The sequence below is a fragment of the Pristis pectinata genome, chromosome 9 (genome assembly GCF_009764475.1).
Source record: "Pristis pectinata isolate sPriPec2 chromosome 9, sPriPec2.1.pri, whole genome shotgun sequence".
Taxonomy (NCBI): Eukaryota; Metazoa; Chordata; class Chondrichthyes; order Rhinopristiformes; family Pristidae; genus Pristis; species Pristis pectinata.
This window is the reverse complement of record NC_067413.1, coordinates 18,135,888-18,154,555: the sequence shown is the minus strand read 5'-3', so window position 1 is coordinate 18,154,555 and position 18,668 is coordinate 18,135,888. Positions and strand designations below refer to the sequence as shown.

Sequence of the window (18,668 nt, the reverse complement as noted above, 5' to 3'; positions counted from 1 at the left end):
TAAAACAAAAGCTTTTCATTGTATCTCAGTACATGTGACAATAATAAACCATTATCATTACCAATAGTGAATAAATCTCAGCAGCTCAGACCTGAGGCTCTGATGCAGAACAACCAGTAACTTCTGACTGGATTCATAGCTGGGGTGGATCTTTGCCTCACATTAAAACACAAAAATCAATAAAATAAAACATGAAATTAATTTTTATTCCATGTCAAGAATCCTTCTTCAAATGAATGGCATGTCTACTGCTGTGACTCTGGCATGGATTGAAGGAGCGATTTCTCTTGCGCAATAGGAGATGCCAGCAAGAATAGCCTCTCCTGCTGGATTCCATGTAGAATCCAGGAACAGGGCAGAGTATATCCATAATTCCCTACCTATCACCAGACTGCAGGTGGACATTAAAAATGCTTAAGCAATTCAAGAATTTGATCAATTCCCAAATCATCAGATGAACCAGAAATGCATAATAAACGCAGTTGCCCATAGCTTAAGGAAAAAAATAAAATGGGGGCAAATGGCTGTAATTGAACTGAGAATTAATTGGCTTAAAAATGTTTTCTGAGCTCATTTTAGCCAATAAGCTGGTATTATTTTGATGAAGGCCATGGAAGTTTCAGTAATTGGAGGAGGCATAGAGAAACAAGTCAGTTTAAAATTTCAAAAGCTAATGTAGATGACATTGATCCTCAATAATAATCACCATTACTACTATATAATCACCACCATGTAAAACTAAAGTTAAAAGAAGTCTTCAAGTATGATTCACATTGTCCTTGAGACATTTCTAGAAATCAGAAGCAACAAACAATTTGCTGAAGGAACTCAGTGGGTCGAGCAACATCTGCGGGGGGAAAGGAATCGATGTTTTGAGTCGAAACCCTGCATTAGGACTGAGAGTGGAGAGGTGAGATAGTCAGTATAAAGAATAGAGGGGACATGGTGAAACAGAGGCCAGTAGGTGATTGGTGGACCGATGAGGGGTGAAGGATGACAGGCGGATGGACCTAGGAAGGAGAGGAGGAGGGGTGGAGTTGGGAGACAGAGGCAGGTGTATGATAGTTGGTGGCAGGCAAAAAAAACCAATCACTTACTGGCCCACAAATGCTGAGTTCCTCCAGCAGATTGTTTGCTGCTCCAGATTCCAGCAACTGTAGTCTCTTATGAAATTCATCTGATTTTTCTCCAAATGTATTTCATATTGTTTGTCTCAATTTATCCCATATTTGTACATAAAATTGCAAGTGCTCAATTCTAACAACATTTTGTCACAAACCAGCAACAAAAGAAACACAGAGCATGATTCAGTGTTAAAAACTATTTTATTAATCACTACTTATGATAATACGTAAAATAAAAGTAAAAAAAAAATGTTAGTATGTTAGAATTCAAGAATGTTAAACCTCGAACGTTAACCCCAAAACTAAACTCTTCGTGTGTGTGTGTGACAAAGTCCAAAACTCCCAGTTCAGGAATGGTTCTTAAAGTTCAGTTCCGCAAGCCATAAGGTGAAACATGAGCAAGGGCTTCTTCAACAACCACCGTTGTCTGAAGATAAGATGTAGATGTAGAAAAACATAGAGAGAGTACATACGAAATCCAAATGTTCCACGATGGAACCCAAACGACACTTCAGTGTTTACTCGGTAGTGACTTCCTCACCCCGAAAAGCATCCGAACCGTGGTCGTCCACACACAAATACCTGTTTCCTTCTACAGGTCAGCAACAAAGTGAACTCCACCGGATTACTTCCAACTTCCATACATGGATTTCAGTGGCAAACACAGTTATTATTTCTCATCCATCGATAGAGAAAACAAGCAGGCTGGTGTCCTCTCTCCCTTCTCTCTCTCTCCTTCTTCTTCTTCTGACTTCTTCAACAACGTCATTACGTCCTTTATCTTCTATGACGTAAGCACGCCCCACACACACATACACACACACACTCTCTATCTTAAAGGGACTTTCACTGAGTCCGTAACACCTCAGTGTACACCGTAACAGTGTACAGTTTGGTCCCTTATTTAGAAAGGAAATACTGAAAGTTGGAGATGGTTCAAAAGAATTTCACCAGGTGAATTCTTGGGATGAGATGGTTACCCTAATATTAGAGGCTAAAGAAAATCAGCTCTATATTCTTTGGCACTTAGAAGAATGAGGAGTATCTATTTTTGAAATATATGAGATCCTCAGAGGGCATGACAGAGCAGATGTTGAAAAGTGTGGGAGAATCTCAAATCAGGAAGCCAAATTACAAAATTAGAGGATGGTCTTTTCAAAAATGAGGTGCATGGGAAGTTCTCACAAAGGGTGGTGAATCTCTTTAATTCCCTTTCCCAGTATTGTGAAGGCAAAGTCAATGAGGTTATTCAAAGAGAAAGTGGATAATTTTTTGAAAGATCAGAGATTTTATGGCTGTGGGGAATTCACACAGAAAATATGGGGCCTGGGGTAGATTAGTTATGATTATATTGGATGGTGAGTCAGGCTTGAGGAGTTGAGTGGTCTGCTCCTGTTTCTATTTTCTTAAGAAGAATAGATAGAGTGGACAGCCAAGGCCTCTTTCCCAGGGCACCAATGCTCAATACAAGAGGGCATGGCTTTAATGTAAGGGGTGGGAAGTTCAAGGGAAATATCAGAGTAATGTTTTTTACCCAGAGGGTGGTTGGGACATGGAATGCGCTGTCTGGGGCGGTGGTGGAGGCAGGTACATTGGTCAAATTCAAGAGATTACTAGATAAGCATATGGAGGAATTTAAAATAGAGGGATATGTGGGAGGAAGGGGTTAGATAGTCTTAGGTGAGGTTTAAAGGTCGGCACAACATTGTGGGCCAAAGGGCCTGTATTGCGCTGTACTGTTCTATGTACATCATTATCTTCTTTGCCTACAATTTTGAGTTTAAGGAAACAGGTAATCAGCTTTTCCAAACAGCTGACACAAAGGATTTCAACTTCCAAACCACCCTTCCACATGATTTACTCAAAATTTGGAAAAAGAAAGTTCTGAAAAAAATTGAAATTTTTTCAAATAAACATGCAAAGCCAACAAAGATGTCTAAAGCAAAATAATCAAAACCAAATATCTGGCTTCAGGGAGAAGAAAGTTATGTTTAAAGTTTAGTACATCATGAGAAGAATTAGAAGAGAATATTTTATGAGTGGAAGATCCTGTTGTTTCAATTGGTCAACATAAAGCAATAGTTCCTCACAGAATTAAATCCCTTGTCCTATAACAGGAGGCATATTTACTTTGCAACTACAGGAATAGAATACTTATATTGATCTGGTTAATTATAATTTCTGACCATCCCAACAGAAATGGCATTAATGCAATAGAAAATTATTGTAAAACACTCGTCAGCACTGATGGATCCCTCGGACTAGGTTGTGCATCGACATAAGCAAACAACAGGAGATAATTTACACCACTGAGACATTTGTTTGAATGACATCCAATTTAGCTTGAAACTATTTCCTTGTATTTAATACATCCCATGTCCTTTATTTCAGATTTATTGAAAAATAAAAGACTGCAGATGCAGGCAATCCGAAACAAAACCAGACAATTCTGTAAATACTCAGCAGGTCAGGCAGCACCTGTGGAGAGAGAAAAACTGAAATGTGCTGTTCATTTATTTTGTATGGTTGATGGTTTTCAGAACTGAGTCGGACTGGGGTAAAATGAAATAGGTAAGTTTATGGTAAAATAAAATCAATGGCATCCCAAAAATACTCCTGAAGGCATCAATTAATTAAAGAAAAATCATACAATCTGTTTTTATTTGTGATATTTAAGATTAAGTTATGGTAGGTTAAAAAGGACAGCAGAATCCATTGTGGGTAGAAATGCATGAATAGGTTTAGGTTTTGATTCAAACTGGCATTTGGCTGTGTCCCAGCTCAATACCTTTATGTCTGTTTTCCTCCACTGTTAGAACTCAAAAACTGTCTTCTCACTCTTCACAATTGGAAAATTCTTTCTTTGGTCCACATGGCAGCACCACATGAACCATATATTCCAATCTCCCACCAAAAGTAATGGGTTGAATGTTCCATCAGAACTCACCTAAAAAGTATTCCTTTCCAGTAAAATTTCTTTCTGAATATTTTTTTTGAAAACTCATGAATCAGTAAATTCCAGGCTTCCTGATGTGAGTTTTCCAGGGTCTGAGACAACAGCTTGAGGCTTCTTCTAACAGATGCTTCATATTCTGAGATTCTCTGCATGATACAACATGCTCCACTTAATATCTCCAGGCCTCCCCTCAGACAACCCAAGCCTTGCATGACAAGACCATGTCTTTTCATTTGAATATTCACCAGTTTCAAAAAAAAGTCTCACTTTCTTTTGCACTCAGTGCCATGTTTTATTTTTCAGTGCATCAAAGATTTCATGATTTGATTATCAAGACCTTTCAGAAGAGCAACAGATCAGCGAAAAAATAAAACTTCCAACAAAATGATGTATTGCTGCTCAATGGGCTAGCAGAAACAGCTTTTTGCTGAAGAACCAAGTGTTTCAGCAGCAGGTTGCCAAGGAGCCTGCGGCATATATTTCCAATGGTAGTTTTGCCAATTGGGAGATAAAGATAAATTCAGCATTTCTGTGTTCTAAACCTGGAAATATGCTTGAAGCAAGTATGTTAGTAGCAATTAGGCCACATTGTGGTACCCTTCCCATATCTTCCCACTCCAGTCTTTGTGTGATATTTCTCCAATGAAGGTGGTGATAGGGGATTTGCTGAATTTTGATCCTTTGTTGCTACATCAAGCTGGCCTGGGAACTTGAAGCTGGAGGTTTGCCCAAGATATTGCTGACCTTCCCTTTGGAGTTGTTGATGTCATAGAGCCCTTTCCACAAGGGATCATGAGATAAACTGTAGGAGTAGGAATCCAGCAAACTTTACTTAGCTGGGAATACTGATGCTAATACTGATGCTATTTGTTGAGGGCACAGTGCTACTTAACTTTAGATCTGCTAATTAAGTTTGACTAGATAATAAGGTTTGGTTTCTTTGCCTCAGTCCACATCTTGCAGTTTTGAAAAATTTTATTTATTACTTAGAAATCTGCAAGATCTGATCAAATGTCAAGTTATAACTTTTTCCAGAGACACAAGAGACTGCATATGCTGGAATCTGGAGCAACAAACAATCTGCTGGAGGAACTCAGCAGATTGAGCAGTCCTGATAAGGGGTTTCAAGCAGAAATATCAACAATCCCTCTCTCCCCACAGCTGCTGCTTGATCTGCTGAGTTCCTCCAGAAGATTGTTGCTGAAGAACTTTATCCAATTGCACAATGATTTCTCAAATTCCATGTCATTGTTGCTGTTGGAACAAGCATCACTTCGTCAAGAAAGTCAAGTAGAATATTCCAAACTTTAGTTGTCAGTTAATCTTAGTTGATCAGCTATCAGTTATGGGTTAGTTTAACCACAATGTCAAGTTCCACAATACGCACTTTAGCATAAGGTGAATCTAAGTGGATACTTCAGTACTGAGGGAGTTGTCTTTCAGATGAGATTTTAAAATAAGCTCCTATTTATTGCTTCATCGAGAAGAACTCCAGTGCGTTATTTTGAAGAGGAGGGAGGGGTTATCTCCAGTTTCCCAGAAGGTAGTTATTCCTCAATCACAGTCTTTCAAATTAGTGATCTGAATGTTATCACGTGATTCTTTGTGCAATTTTGTATCTGGCAAGTGGTTGCAGTACTTTGTATTTTATTGCAGTAATTATACTTCACAGTCAATGAATAGAGTTGCAAAGGGTTTTGGGATGTCTGAAGGCATGACAGAATCTTTTTCTATTTCAGTGTGGCAGTGAGGTTAGTGCATTTAGGCCTCGCCTTTACAGCACTCAAGTGAAATTAACCAGATCTTGTTTTTGAACACTATTTGATTCTGCCTGACTTGCTGAGTTCCTCCAGCAATTTGTTTTTTCCTTTGCTCCAGATTCCAGCATGTGTCTTGTATCTCTATTTCACTGCAAGTCTCTTCAAGATATGCCTACTTTGAAGATTGTTTTTCTCCTCTCTTCAATTTGAGTACCGTGAATCCCTCTCTCATTGCTCCCCCACTCCGCCTGTGCTTTCTACTACTCTTTTGCTTTTCAACTTTGTTCTCATTAAGCCTGCCAGCTCCTGCCTCACCCCTCCCCCTCACCTCATTCTAATAGCTATCTTTCCCCTACACTCTCAGTCCTGATGGAGGGTCTTAAACTGAAACGTTGACAATCCCTCTGAGATGCTGCCTGTCCCACTGAGTTGGAACATAGAACATTATAGCACAGTACAGGCCCTTCAGCCCTGGATTAAATTTTATGTATACAGCAATGGTAACATGGCTGCACCGCCCAATTACACCCATGTTAACCTACTAACCTCTATGTCTTTGGAATGTGGGAGGAAACTGGAGCACCCGGAGGAAACCCACACAGTCACGGGGAGAATGTACAAACTCCTTACAGACAGTGGCGGGAATTGAACCCCGATCGCTGGTGCTGTAATAGTATTATGCTAACTGCTACACTTCCGTGCCGCCCTCAACCAGCCGTTCCTCCAGCAACTTGTTTTTTTGTTGGCACCTGGCATTGGTAAAGTCATGGTCAGTTTTGATACTATCCATATTCATATAATCTCTCTACTGGTGTGAATGTTCACACCCATTGAACATCCAATGAGTAAGATTTTAGAGTGTCTTCATTCCATCAGCTCAATCTATCAGAAAAGAACGGTGGAATGGGACTGATTCAATTGTGCAAAAATAATCATTCTTGGCAATTGGCCACAATGATTCCATAACTCTCTCTTGTGCTCCAGCCTGAGTTCCCTTTTAGGGGTATTATTTTAAATAGGACCAATATTAAATAAACAATATCTCCAAGGTGGAAAATGATCTGCTGACATCACAACCTGAGGCTAAATGAGGTGGTGTTAGTTTGCACACAGTTGATTTTTTTTAAAGTAAAAAATAAGAGCCCTCTTAAAAAAAAGGACAATGTTTCTTTAAAGAGGAAGTACCAGAGATATGTTAGACACTTGAGTAACAGCACCTTATCTTCTATCTGGCCACATTGCAGCCTCCCAGATTCAATGTGGAAATCTACAACTTCAGGTAACTGGCTTTTGTTGTCTGTACCGGAACAGGCCAGGTCAAACATTTGTGAAATTGGCTGTTTTTTTTCCTCTCTCCATGAGAACAGCATGACCTGCTTGGCACTTCCTGCATTTCGCACTTCTTACATTCAGTTGTTTATATTCTTTCCAACCATCCTCACTTCAGAGTTTATTAAAACGAGCATGTTCTCTCTCTCCCTTAACTGCTCCCCATGAACCCAATGACCAGATGACCTAATTTGCAGCTTATCCTTGGCCTTACCCTATCAGAGTTATTCTCTTTGTCCCATCCATCCACCACCCTACCTGCAGTTTGATCCCAACTTGTCTCTCCTTCCCAGTTCTGAAGGATCTTTGACCTGAGTGTTAACTCTGCTTCTCTTTCCATAGTTCCTCTTTCTTCAAACTTGTTGAGCATTTCCAGCATTTTCTGCCATTATTTCAAAGTTCCAGCACCTGCAGTTTTTGATTTTCATATTACTGTTTTTCATCAGTCGGAGAGAGTGTTTGACATTTAAAAGCAGCAGTTGCTTGCTTTTCTTTCCCCCTAGATGATGGAATACCTGGTTGCTGTCTGCATGAATCAATTAATGCAATGTGTCGTGCTACAAAATCTTCACAGTGAACATGCTTACTTAACGTCATTTAGCACGTCACCTTTCTGGAAACAGACTCAAGATGCTCATTTCCGAATTATCAGAACACACAGGAATTATCCAGTGGCACTGAGCAATAGTGACATAAAATACCACTACGCACTGCTTCTAAACCTTGAAGCATGCTTCTTCTAATTTCTTATGACAAATTATGAACTTGCTCAATGAAGCACAAACAACAAACAAACGCATTCATTTCTTTGCCTCTCAACCACCTACAAATAGCATGCAGAGCAACTCAGCAGCCGGCCGCGCTCTGCATGTTGGGGACTGTAGTTCCCGTAAGTGCGCAGCTTCGGTTTGCTTCCATTCCGTTCTGCGCCGGATGAACTACAACTCCCTACAGGTACCGCGACACGCCCTTTGTGGTCCTTGTACACGTGACGTTTGGGGTTTGCAGCTGGTTGTTTCTGCGGACTCACAACATCTAGTCACTGCAGGGGCAGGTAATTGTTCGGTTTTATATATTTGCTAAAATAGCAATGGAGTTTATTTGTGTATATTGATATGTATGTAAATATTTATTGCATAATTCCATTGCATAGGTTTGTTTAGGAAACACTGACCCTCTGTTTTTAAATCCTCTTGTTTTTATTTAAATATAGAATCAGAATGTTTTATTATGTGTATGAAAAAAGTCAGGAAATGAAGTCTGATGCCTGTTATTAGTATGTTCTGATTTTTTAGCCTTCATAGTTTGGATTGTCCCAGGCGAGCTTTCTGTGGAAAAAGGGGTGGGGAACGCAAACTGAAACTAAGCACTGTATTTGATGTGTGGCAGTACTCTGCACGCACCTTCTTCTGCTTAAAAAGGAACACCTCACTGGAAGTTCCTATTAACAATAATATTCCAACTAGATTGGAAGTGCTTTTAGAGCAGGTTTTTAATATCCACGAGAGTGGAAATAATTGATGTGAACTATGTAGATTCAAGGGCTATCACAGTTGAGAGCCTTGTTAGATAACTGAAAGTAAACATTAATTGATTTAAATCTATAGTAATGTTTTAATGGTATTGAATTTGTTGAGCCTCCCTTTTTAAGCGATCATGCAGAGTTGGTTCACACTTCAAGGATTTTGTCTCCCATTTACTTCCCATGGAGTTGACAGTGTAAAATGGTCCTGACTGAAGAATTCTGAAACTTTCAACACTAGCTTGTCAGATCCCACATGTGATAGTCCTACGATCCTGCTAAAATTGAATTATTGTGAATTACTGCACCATTTATCAAAACCTATGTCCATTTCTAATTTTTTAACTGAATACTTTTTTAATTTAGTAAAGTTAATTTTTAAATTATTTTTGGATATGTGTATTTTGATTTAGAACATAGAACAATTACAGCCCAATTCAGGGCCTTCGGCCCACAAAGCTGTGCCGAACATGTCCCTACCCTAGAAATTACTAGGGTGCCAGGGAAATTACTAAGGAAATTACTCTTCCTTTGTTTTTAAACGTATACAGAAAAGTCATGTATGCACGCAACTCTCAACCTAAAATCAAAGGATACATTTAAAAAATGTCAAGCTGGAAAACTGGTCACTTGAAACCGGGGTGCTAAAATTGCTGAGCACTTTCCAATTTCCATCCTTCTGTGACTTTTATAAATGACTTGGATAAGGATGTGGAAGTGTGGGTTAGTAAGTTTGCTGATGATACAAAGGTTGGTGGTGTTGTGGATAGTGTAGAAAGTTGCTGTAGATTAGATAGACTGCAGACCTGGGCAGAGAAGTGGCAGATGGCATTCAACCTGGAAAAGTGTGAAGTGATACACTTTGGGAGATCGAATTTGAAGGCAGAATACAAGGTTAATGGCAGGACTCTTAGCAGTGTGGAGGAACGGAGGGACCTTGGGGTCCACATCCATTGATCCCTCAAGGTTGCTGCGCAGGTGGATAGGGTTGTTAGGAAGGTGTATGGTGTGTTGGCCTTCATTAGTTGGGGTATTGAAGTCTAAGAGCTGCCAGGTTATGTTACCATGGAACCATAGAACAGCACAGTACAGAAAACAGGCGATTCTGCCCTTCTAGTCTGTGCTGAAACTTTATTCTGTGAGTCCCATTGACTTGCACCCAGTCCATGACCCTCCAGACCTCTCCCATCCATGTATCTATCCAATTTATTCTTAAAATTTAAGAGTGAGCCCGCACTTACCACGTCAGATGGCAGCTTGTTCCACACTCCCACCACTCTCTGAGTGAAGAAGTTCCCCCTAATGTTCCCTCTAAATCTTTCCCCTTTCACCCTAAAGCCATGTCCTCTTGTACTAACCTCTCCTAATCTAGGTGGAAAGAGTCTACTTGCATTAACTCTGTCTATACCCCTCATAATTTTGTAAACCTCTATCAAATCTCCCATCATTCTTCTGCGCTCCAAGGAATAAAGTCCTAACCTGTTCAATCTTTCCCTGTAACTCAACTCCTGAAGACCCGGCAACATTCTAGTAAATCTTCTCTGCACTCTTTCAATCTTACTGATACCCTTCCTATAGTTAGGTGACCAGAACTGCACACAGTACTCCAAATTTGGCCTCACCAATGTCTTGTACAACCTCACAATAACATCCCAACTCCTATACTCAATACCTTAATTTATGAATGCCAGGATGCCAAAAGTCGCCTTTACAACCCTGTTTACCTGTGACGCCACTTTCAGGGAATTATGTATCTGAACTCCCAGATCCCTTTGTTCCCCTGCACTCCTCAGTGCCCTGCCATTTACTGTGCATGTCCTACCTTGATTTGTCCTTCCAAAATGCAACACCTCACACTTGTCTGCATTAAATTCCATCTGCCATTTTCTGGCCCATTTTTCCAGTTGGTCCAGATCCCTCTGCAAGCTTTGAAAGTCTTCCTCGCTGTTCACAATCCCTCCAATCTTAGTATCATCAGCAAACTTGCTGATCCAATTTACCACATTATCATCTGTTGCAGCTCTATAGAACTCTGGTTAGACCACACTTGGAGTATTGTGTTCAGTTCTGGTCGCCTCATTATGGGAAGGATGTGGAAGCTTTAGAGAGGGTGCAGAAGAGATTTACCAGGATGCTGCCTGGATTGGAGAGTATGTCTTATGAGGATAGATTGAGTGAGCTAGGGCTTTTCACTTTGGAGAGGAGGAGGATGAGAGGTGACTTGATAGAGGTGTACAAGATGATAAAAGGCATAGATTGAGCAGACAGTCAGACTTTTTCCCAGGGCAAAAATGGCTAACACGAGGGGGCATAATCTTAAGGTGATTGGAGGAAGGTTTAAGGGGGATGGCAGAGGTAAGATTTTTACACAGAGAGTGGTGGGTGCATGGAATGCACTGCCGGTAGAGGTTGTGGGAGCAGATACATTAGCGAGATATAAGAGACTTAGATAGCCACATGAATGATAGAGAAGTGGAGGCCTATGTGGGAGGGAAGGGTTAGATAGATCTTAGAGCAGGATAAAATGTCGGCACAACGTCGTGGGCTGAAGGGCCTGTACTGTGCTGTAGTGTTCTATGTTCTGTTAAAGTTAACAACATGTTTTCCAGTCACTTATGTTTTGTTCAGGGAAGAAAGCTTCAGCTTAGTGCGTTGCATACCACTCTAGTCCTCCTAAAGTAATGTGACTCATAGAAAAGAATGTTCTGTGAGATTTGTTAACAGCATAATGGAAATATGCTGATTGCACACACATCCCCAAGTCATTTATTGTCCATTTAAAATTTCTGAATTGCACTTAAGAAGTCAATAAGCTAGTTTAATTGTTGTGAGAAGATGCAGAAAATGCTTGACTTCAGTTATTTTTAAAACTGTTTAACTTGTGTAGTAATGTAGATTTCCATAATGCTTGTGATACAGATACATCTTGTAGTATGTCATCATGTGTAAGTGGATGCAATATAATGGCAAGGGAAAGATATAATTGAGGCAGATACAATTAAGAGTATCTATTGGGGTCTGATAGGATGGTTAATGTTGGTAAACTGGGAATGGGGGAGAAAATCACTTTGATGTAGAATGCAAAAGAACTGAATTCCTCTGCATGTCCTGACAGCAAACATATATTTCCTTGGGTACAGAGTCTAAAACTTCAAGTGTGGTCTCATTTGAATGTCAGGAAGATTTTGTTAATTTTGCACTGCAATCTTCAGGAAACTAACCATTTGCTTTTCCTTTGGCATGGTTACTTTTTCTGTCTCACCACTTTAAAAAAAAGAGTGGAAATTCTCTCCACTTGGTGAGTGAGTTTTCCCTGAAACCCTGTCATGAAGTGTGATTGGGTTGTTTATGCCCTTGTTGTGGACTTCTGCAAAATCAGCTGAGATCCTCCGTGAGTGTGCACCAGATGTGCAAAAAGGCAACGTGGAACACACATTTTGAGGTGGTTTTTCCCAAAATTAATTTGCAGAGCCAAGGCCCACGAACAGTGCGAACCATCCACACTTAAACTGGAGATTTGTCTTGGGTAGAGTGGCTCGATTTTACCAGATATGCTATTGTAGATGTGGAAGGGATGTTTTCTCTTGTGGGAGAATCTAGAACTAGAGGTCATAACAAACAATCTGCTGGAGGAACTTAGTGGGTCTCCATAGAACTGGGGCCATTGTTTCAAAATAAGGAGTCACATATTTAGGATAGAGATAAGGTGAAATCTCTTTTTTTTCTCTCAGAAGGTGTGAGTATTTGGGAGTCTCTTCCCCAAAGATTGGTGGAAACTATCTTTGAATATGTTTAATGCAGAGGTAGATAGATACTTGATAAGAAAGGGCATGAAAGGTTACAAAAACAGGCCAGGCTGCATCTGTGGGAAGAGAATGTTTAGGGTCAAAGATCCTTTGTCAAAACTGGGAAGAAGACAAATGAAGCTTGATAAGTTGCAGGGAGGGTGGGGAATGTGCTCTGGGATAAAAACAGGGATAAGTAAACAAAGTTATCTGGCCAGTGAGTGAATGGGAGCAGTTAGAAATTGAAAACATAGACAAAAGAACTCAGAGTCATAGAGTTATACAGCACGAAACAGGCCCTTTGGCTTAACTGATCCATGCCGACCAAGATGCCCTCTCCAAGCTAGTCCCATTAAACAAACAAAAAAGGTTGGAATTGCAAAATGCAAAGCAGGAAGGGAAATAAGGAAGCATTTCACAACTCTTGCACAGAGGATGGTACTTATACGGAATGAGCTGCCAGAAGAAGTGGTTGAGGCAGGTACAATAACAACTTTTGAAAGACAAGTACATGGATAGAAAAGGTTTAGAGGGACATGGGCCAAATGCAGGAAAACAGGACCAGCTTGGATGGGCATCTTGGTTGGCATGTTTCCATGCTGTACATAAAACAGCACAGAACAGGCCCTTTGGCCCACAATGTTGTGCCGACATAGCTAATCCCTCCTAGCTACAGAATGCCATATCTCTCTATTTTCCTCTGTAAGAACCTGACTCTCTAACTTCTGCATTCCTTTGTCTATGTTCTCTCTAACTGCTCCCATTCATTCATTGGCCAGATTCATTGACCCTCCCTGCAGCTTAATGAGTTTCTTTTCTCTTCTTCCTGGTTCAGATAAAGGGTCTTCAACCTGAAAGACTAACTTTGTTTCTCTTCCCACAGATGTGGCCTGATCTTCTTAGTATTTCCAGCATTTTCTGTTTTTGGTATAGATTTCCAGCATCTGTTGTTTTTTTTCACTTAGTGGAAGAAAGATTACCACAGGTGGAGTAGAAACCAGAGCCGAGGTTACAGTTAGATTGGACAGGATCCTCTTAAATGAGAAGCAGACTTGAGGGGTGAATGGCCTGCAACTACTTTTACTTGTTTATTCTCCACTCCCATCCTCATTAACCTTTAGTTTAACTGATTTCCTTCTCATTGCTTGGGAGATGATTATTCCTGCGGTGCTGATCAAATAAATTACCAAGTAGATATTGGGTAGTTTCCTGTTCCGTTCCTGAGAACTATTTGTAAGCCAATTTCTCTGAAGTCAGAAACTTTCATTTTCTGTAGTAACCTTGACATATGCTTGCTGTGATTCTTTCATTTCATTGAATGGTTGCCCTAAAACTACCCATAATTAAACCAATGGCATATAAACTGTATTCGATCATTAATGAATACTATGAAATATTTTATTATTATTGTTATAAGCTCAAAGAAAAAGCTTTAAAAATATATGAGAAAATTTGTGTAAAGTTAGATTTCTGTAAGTTAGGTCAGTTGTAAGCCAGGGAGCCTCTGTATAGCAGTAATATAGTTGTACGAGTTACTGTAACATCAGATGAAGGAAAAAGTATTAGAAGGGGTGAGCAAACAGCAGAAACAAGGTGGTCAGATGTACTGAACAACAAAGAATGCAGAACTCTTGGAATTAGATTTGGGAATCCTGACAGTAGTAATGTGATAGCAGTCCACATAAGTACAAGGAAAAATGTAGCAAAAGCATAATGTTAGATTTAAGAAGGGAAGATAATTTTCAAGCACTAATAGAAGCAAGTAGTGCAAGTTAGCAAATTTTTAGGGGGATTTTTGAGACATTTTCAGGAACAAAATATCTATGACTTCAAGAAAATAATTTGTACAATATTTTGTGGGCAGACTTAGTCAGCGATCTGGGTTTCAGTCTAGATAAGTGAAAGGTCACACACTGTGGACCAACAGATAGAATTGTGCTACTTCATGCAGGGTGAAAAACTAAATGGAGAGATTTAGATGGTCCATATTTGTATTTTGTTAAAAACTTTGTTGGTAATTGGAGAATATAATCAAATAGTTAGATGGAATACTGGACTTGACATCTCAGGGAATATAATACAAGGGAATAGAATTATCCTCCAACTCTATGAAGCTGTGGTTATAGTACATTTGTAATAGAGTGAGCAGATATAATAGCCATAGCTAGCAGGGATATTTTGGCCCAGACCAAGTTTATCCCTAACTGGCAGTTGCATAGAGAATGCCAACAATCCGCAGTCCATGCTCTAACTTGTGTCAGAGTTCTGTGCGTACTTGGTCAAATGAAAAGGTCTGAGAGGAGGAAGAGTCAAGATGTCAGTACATCTGACCTCCTCCTTGAACCCCAGTGGGAGGCCAGACCAGAGTGCATTTGGCCCCTCTGCTTTGTGCCAGGAGTGGTATGTCCCTACTGTGCGACAAGCCAAAGGAAAATAACTGGTCTAATTACATTATTTTATTATTTATTTGGTATCATTTCAAGTTGTTTTTAATTTGTTAAAATCTTTTACCAATTCTTTCTAAAGTTTTTTTTTGATTTATCTGAACAATCTTTAAATGTCTCTGATCATCAGAGGCATTTAAAGCTGTACCAAAAGGCCTTTGATAGTGGTGAGCTGTCAAAGTCAGTCAGGGTGTACTGTGGGTGGGGCCTTGGGATCTGACACCTGACATATAGAATAGTGCAGCACAGGACAGGCGCTTCAGCACACGATGTTGTATGGAACTAATTAAACCAATGACTCCTAATTAATCTAATCCCTCTTCTCTGCACATTGACCTCCCTGCATATTCATGTGCCTTTCTAAGAGTCTTTTAAATGCTCCTCTGTTATCTGCCTCCAGCATCTCCCTGGCAATGCATTCCAGGTCCTTAGCACTCTGTTTTTTAAATTAAGAATTGCATTGCACATCTCCTTTGTACTTTTCCCCTCTCACCCTAAATGCATGCCCTCTCGTACCAGACATTTCAATCCTGGGAAAAAGATACTGGCTGTCTACACTATCTATGCCTTGCATAATTTTATAAACTTCTATCATATCTCTACTCAGTCTCCGCCACTCCAGAGAAAACAGCCTCAGCTTGTCCAACCTGTCCTCATAGTACATGTCCTCCAAAATTGGACTCCATAAACTAAATTATAATCAGAGATTTCATCAACTAGGCTGCATTCCCTGGGAATTAGAAGATTAAGAGATGATTTGACAAGTTTTCGATAGAAAGTAGCATTGATAGATTGAGGATGTTCCTGATGGTGAAGGAAATTTGGTCTAGGAGACAGAGCGTGAAAATTGCAGCCGGGTCTTTTACAAATGAAATTATGATGGTGGCTCTTTTCTGCAAACACCATTAACATTGGGTCAATGGATAATTTTAAAATCTGAGTTTAGGACATTTCCGTGAACCAAAGCTGTTAGCAAAAACAGGCAAAAGCATGTGTATGGAACTACAGTAAAACTCTGACAATCTGGCATTTTCAGGATTTAGGTGGTTTGGACTGGTGAGTTTTCTGGGCTATTGGATGTTATTGCAATGATTACTCCAACACACTGTAATTCACTTCTTTTGTTGTTACACAGTAATATAATTTTTAAAGCAAAGCCAGTCCGTTTTAGGGTAGCATGGAAATGGGAGCCCTGGTGAGTTTCAAGGGAGTGCAGAAAACTGAACCAGATGAGTTTCAAGGTACATAGACTTCAGTAAGGTCCCTCATGGTAGGTTGATTCAGAAGATGAAGATGTGTGGGATCCTGGGTGAAATTCAAGTTTGGATTTGGAACTGGCTTGCCCATATAAGATAGAGAGTAGGGGTGGATGTGTGTGTGCGTGTGCGTGTGTCATATATATAAAATATGAGTGGATTAACAAATTTGCGGATAATACTAAGATTGGTGGAGTCATGGATGGTGTAAAGGACTATCAAAGAATACAGCGGGATATAGATCAGTTACAGATGTGGGCAGAGAAGTGGCAGATGGAGTTTAACCCAGGCAAGTGTGAGGTGTTGCACTCTGGGAGGTCAAATGAAAGGAGAAGGTATATAGTTGATGGTAGGCCCTTTAATAGCATAGAGGTACAGAGGGATCTTGGGGTCCAGATCTATAGTTCACAAAGTGGCTATGCAAGTGGATACAGTGGTAAAAAAGGTATATGGCATACTTGCCTTCATTGGTGGGGGTGTTGAGTATAAGAGTAAGGAAGTCACGCTGCAGCTATATAAAACTTTAGTCAGACTGCACTTGAGAGTATTGCGTGCAATCTTGGTCGCTCCATTACAGGAAGGATGTGGAGACTGTGGAAAGGGTGCAGAAGAGAGTTACCAGGATGTCGCCTGGATTAGAGGGTATTAGCAATAAGGAAAGGTTGGACAAACTTGAGTTGTTCTCCCTAAGGCGTCGGAGGCTGAGGGGCGACCTGAAAGAGGTTTTTAAAATTGAGAGGCATAGATAGAGTCGACAGTCAGAATCTTTTCCCCAGGGTAGAAATGTCAAACACCAGAGGACATGCTTTTAAGGTGACATGAGGGGCAAGTTTTTTACGCAGAGAGTGGTAAGTGCTTGGAATGGGTTACTGGGGTACTATTGGAAGCAGGCAGTTTGGTGTTTAAGAGGCTTTTAGATAGACACATGAATATGGAGGGATATGGATGATACACAGAGGATGACATTTCGTATAAGATTTCTTTATTAGTCACGTGTACATCGAAATACACAGTGAAATGCATGTTTTGCGCAGGATGTTCTGGGGGGAGCCTGCAAGTGTCGCCGCGCTTCTGCCGCCCACGGCTCCCAACCCATGCATCTTTGGAATGTGGGAAGAAACCGGAGCACCTGGAAGAAATCCACACAGACACAGGGAGAACGTACAAACTCCTTGCAGACAGCGGCCGGAATTGAACCCGGGTCGCTGGCGCTGTGCTAGCATTACACTAACTGCTATGCTACCATGCTGCTTGGCATCAAGATTGGCCCAACATCGTGGGTCAGATAGCCTGTCCAGTGCTGTACTATTCTGTGAAGCAGAGAAAATGGGATCCAGTGTGGTTTAAGGCAGCACAGGAAAGTGGGCACAGGATTTAGCATCCAGTGAGCCCAATGCCAAAGTAACAGGATTTCAATGATCAATCACACAACAGATTATTAGAGTTTTACTGGTATATCACATTTCTCATTAAATGATGGAGCAAGTTCAAAGGCCTAAATTGCCTTTTCCTATTCCGTTTGTCCCTATGGTCTGAAACAATAGCCGTAATATGATTATATCTGAAAGAGAAATGATGGGAGTTATTCAGGGAAGTATTTGATGAAATCCCTTAATTTACAATAATCCCAAAAAGGCGAAAGCTCTTCTCGCATGCTTAGGAAGTGATGGTCAATACATTGATGATACCCTCATATACTAAAAGGAAAGGTTGTAATAGGTATAAAGAAAAATGGAAACCAGTAGACTTGAAGAGCTGTGAAAAGCAACAAAGTGACGCAAAAAGTTATGTGGCTTGCTACAAAAGAGAAAATGTTATAGTTTTATTAAGAACAAAGAATACCTGAGCGTAATGTGGGTTCAATAAAGAAAATTGGTAAAGGCACATCACAAAATATTCATTGTGAGCCATGTTCATGTTTAGCAGCACTTCCACCTTTTTGGTCTCCAATATATTTTACTCTTTCCTTCATCAACCAATGATTCTATGATTTTGATGATTGTGTTTCTTTCACCCACGCTGTCCTCTCCATCACCATCACCATTCCACTTTCCTCACTATTTTTCACCTCCCAATCCTCACCATCTGTTCTCTGGCACGATTGAAGCCTGCACCTGAGCATCTGGTATGCAAAGTAACTAAAGTGAACACTTTTTTAAAAGAACAAAAGGAAGTTTGGGTGATCATCTGAGATTATTGAAATCTTGTTTTGTAAGCAAATTTTGCAATTAAATGTTCGAAGGAAAATAGAATCTGAAATTTTGCCATTCAGGGAAACAGGAATACTTTAGCTGAAGAATGTAAGGTACGCCTGTTATTGCAGTTCCACCTTTATCTCCCTTAGTATGTATTTTGGTTATCATGTCAAAATGTGTATTGCAAATGTTGCTAATCTTGGATAATGGACAATCAAAGAATTGTACTCAGAATGAGCTGGAATATTTATTATCATTGAAATCATATGAAGATTAATCATGAGAGAGAAATGCCTT

General features: G+C 40.1%; 1 protein-coding gene across 3 annotated transcripts in view; it reads left to right on the top strand.

Moving 5' to 3' along the window:
* The first annotated feature begins 8,158 nt into the window (after positions 1-8,158).
* The window catches only part of tsnare1 (T-SNARE Domain Containing 1), a 650,834-nt gene continuing 640,324 nt past the window's right edge, over positions 8,159-18,668 (top strand). For all 3 annotated transcript variants that reach the window (XM_052023541.1, XM_052023540.1, XM_052023538.1), the window contains exon 1: positions 8,159-8,223. The gene's annotated coding sequence lies outside the window, so the exon portion shown is untranslated. The remainder of the gene's footprint in view (positions 8,224-18,668) is intronic.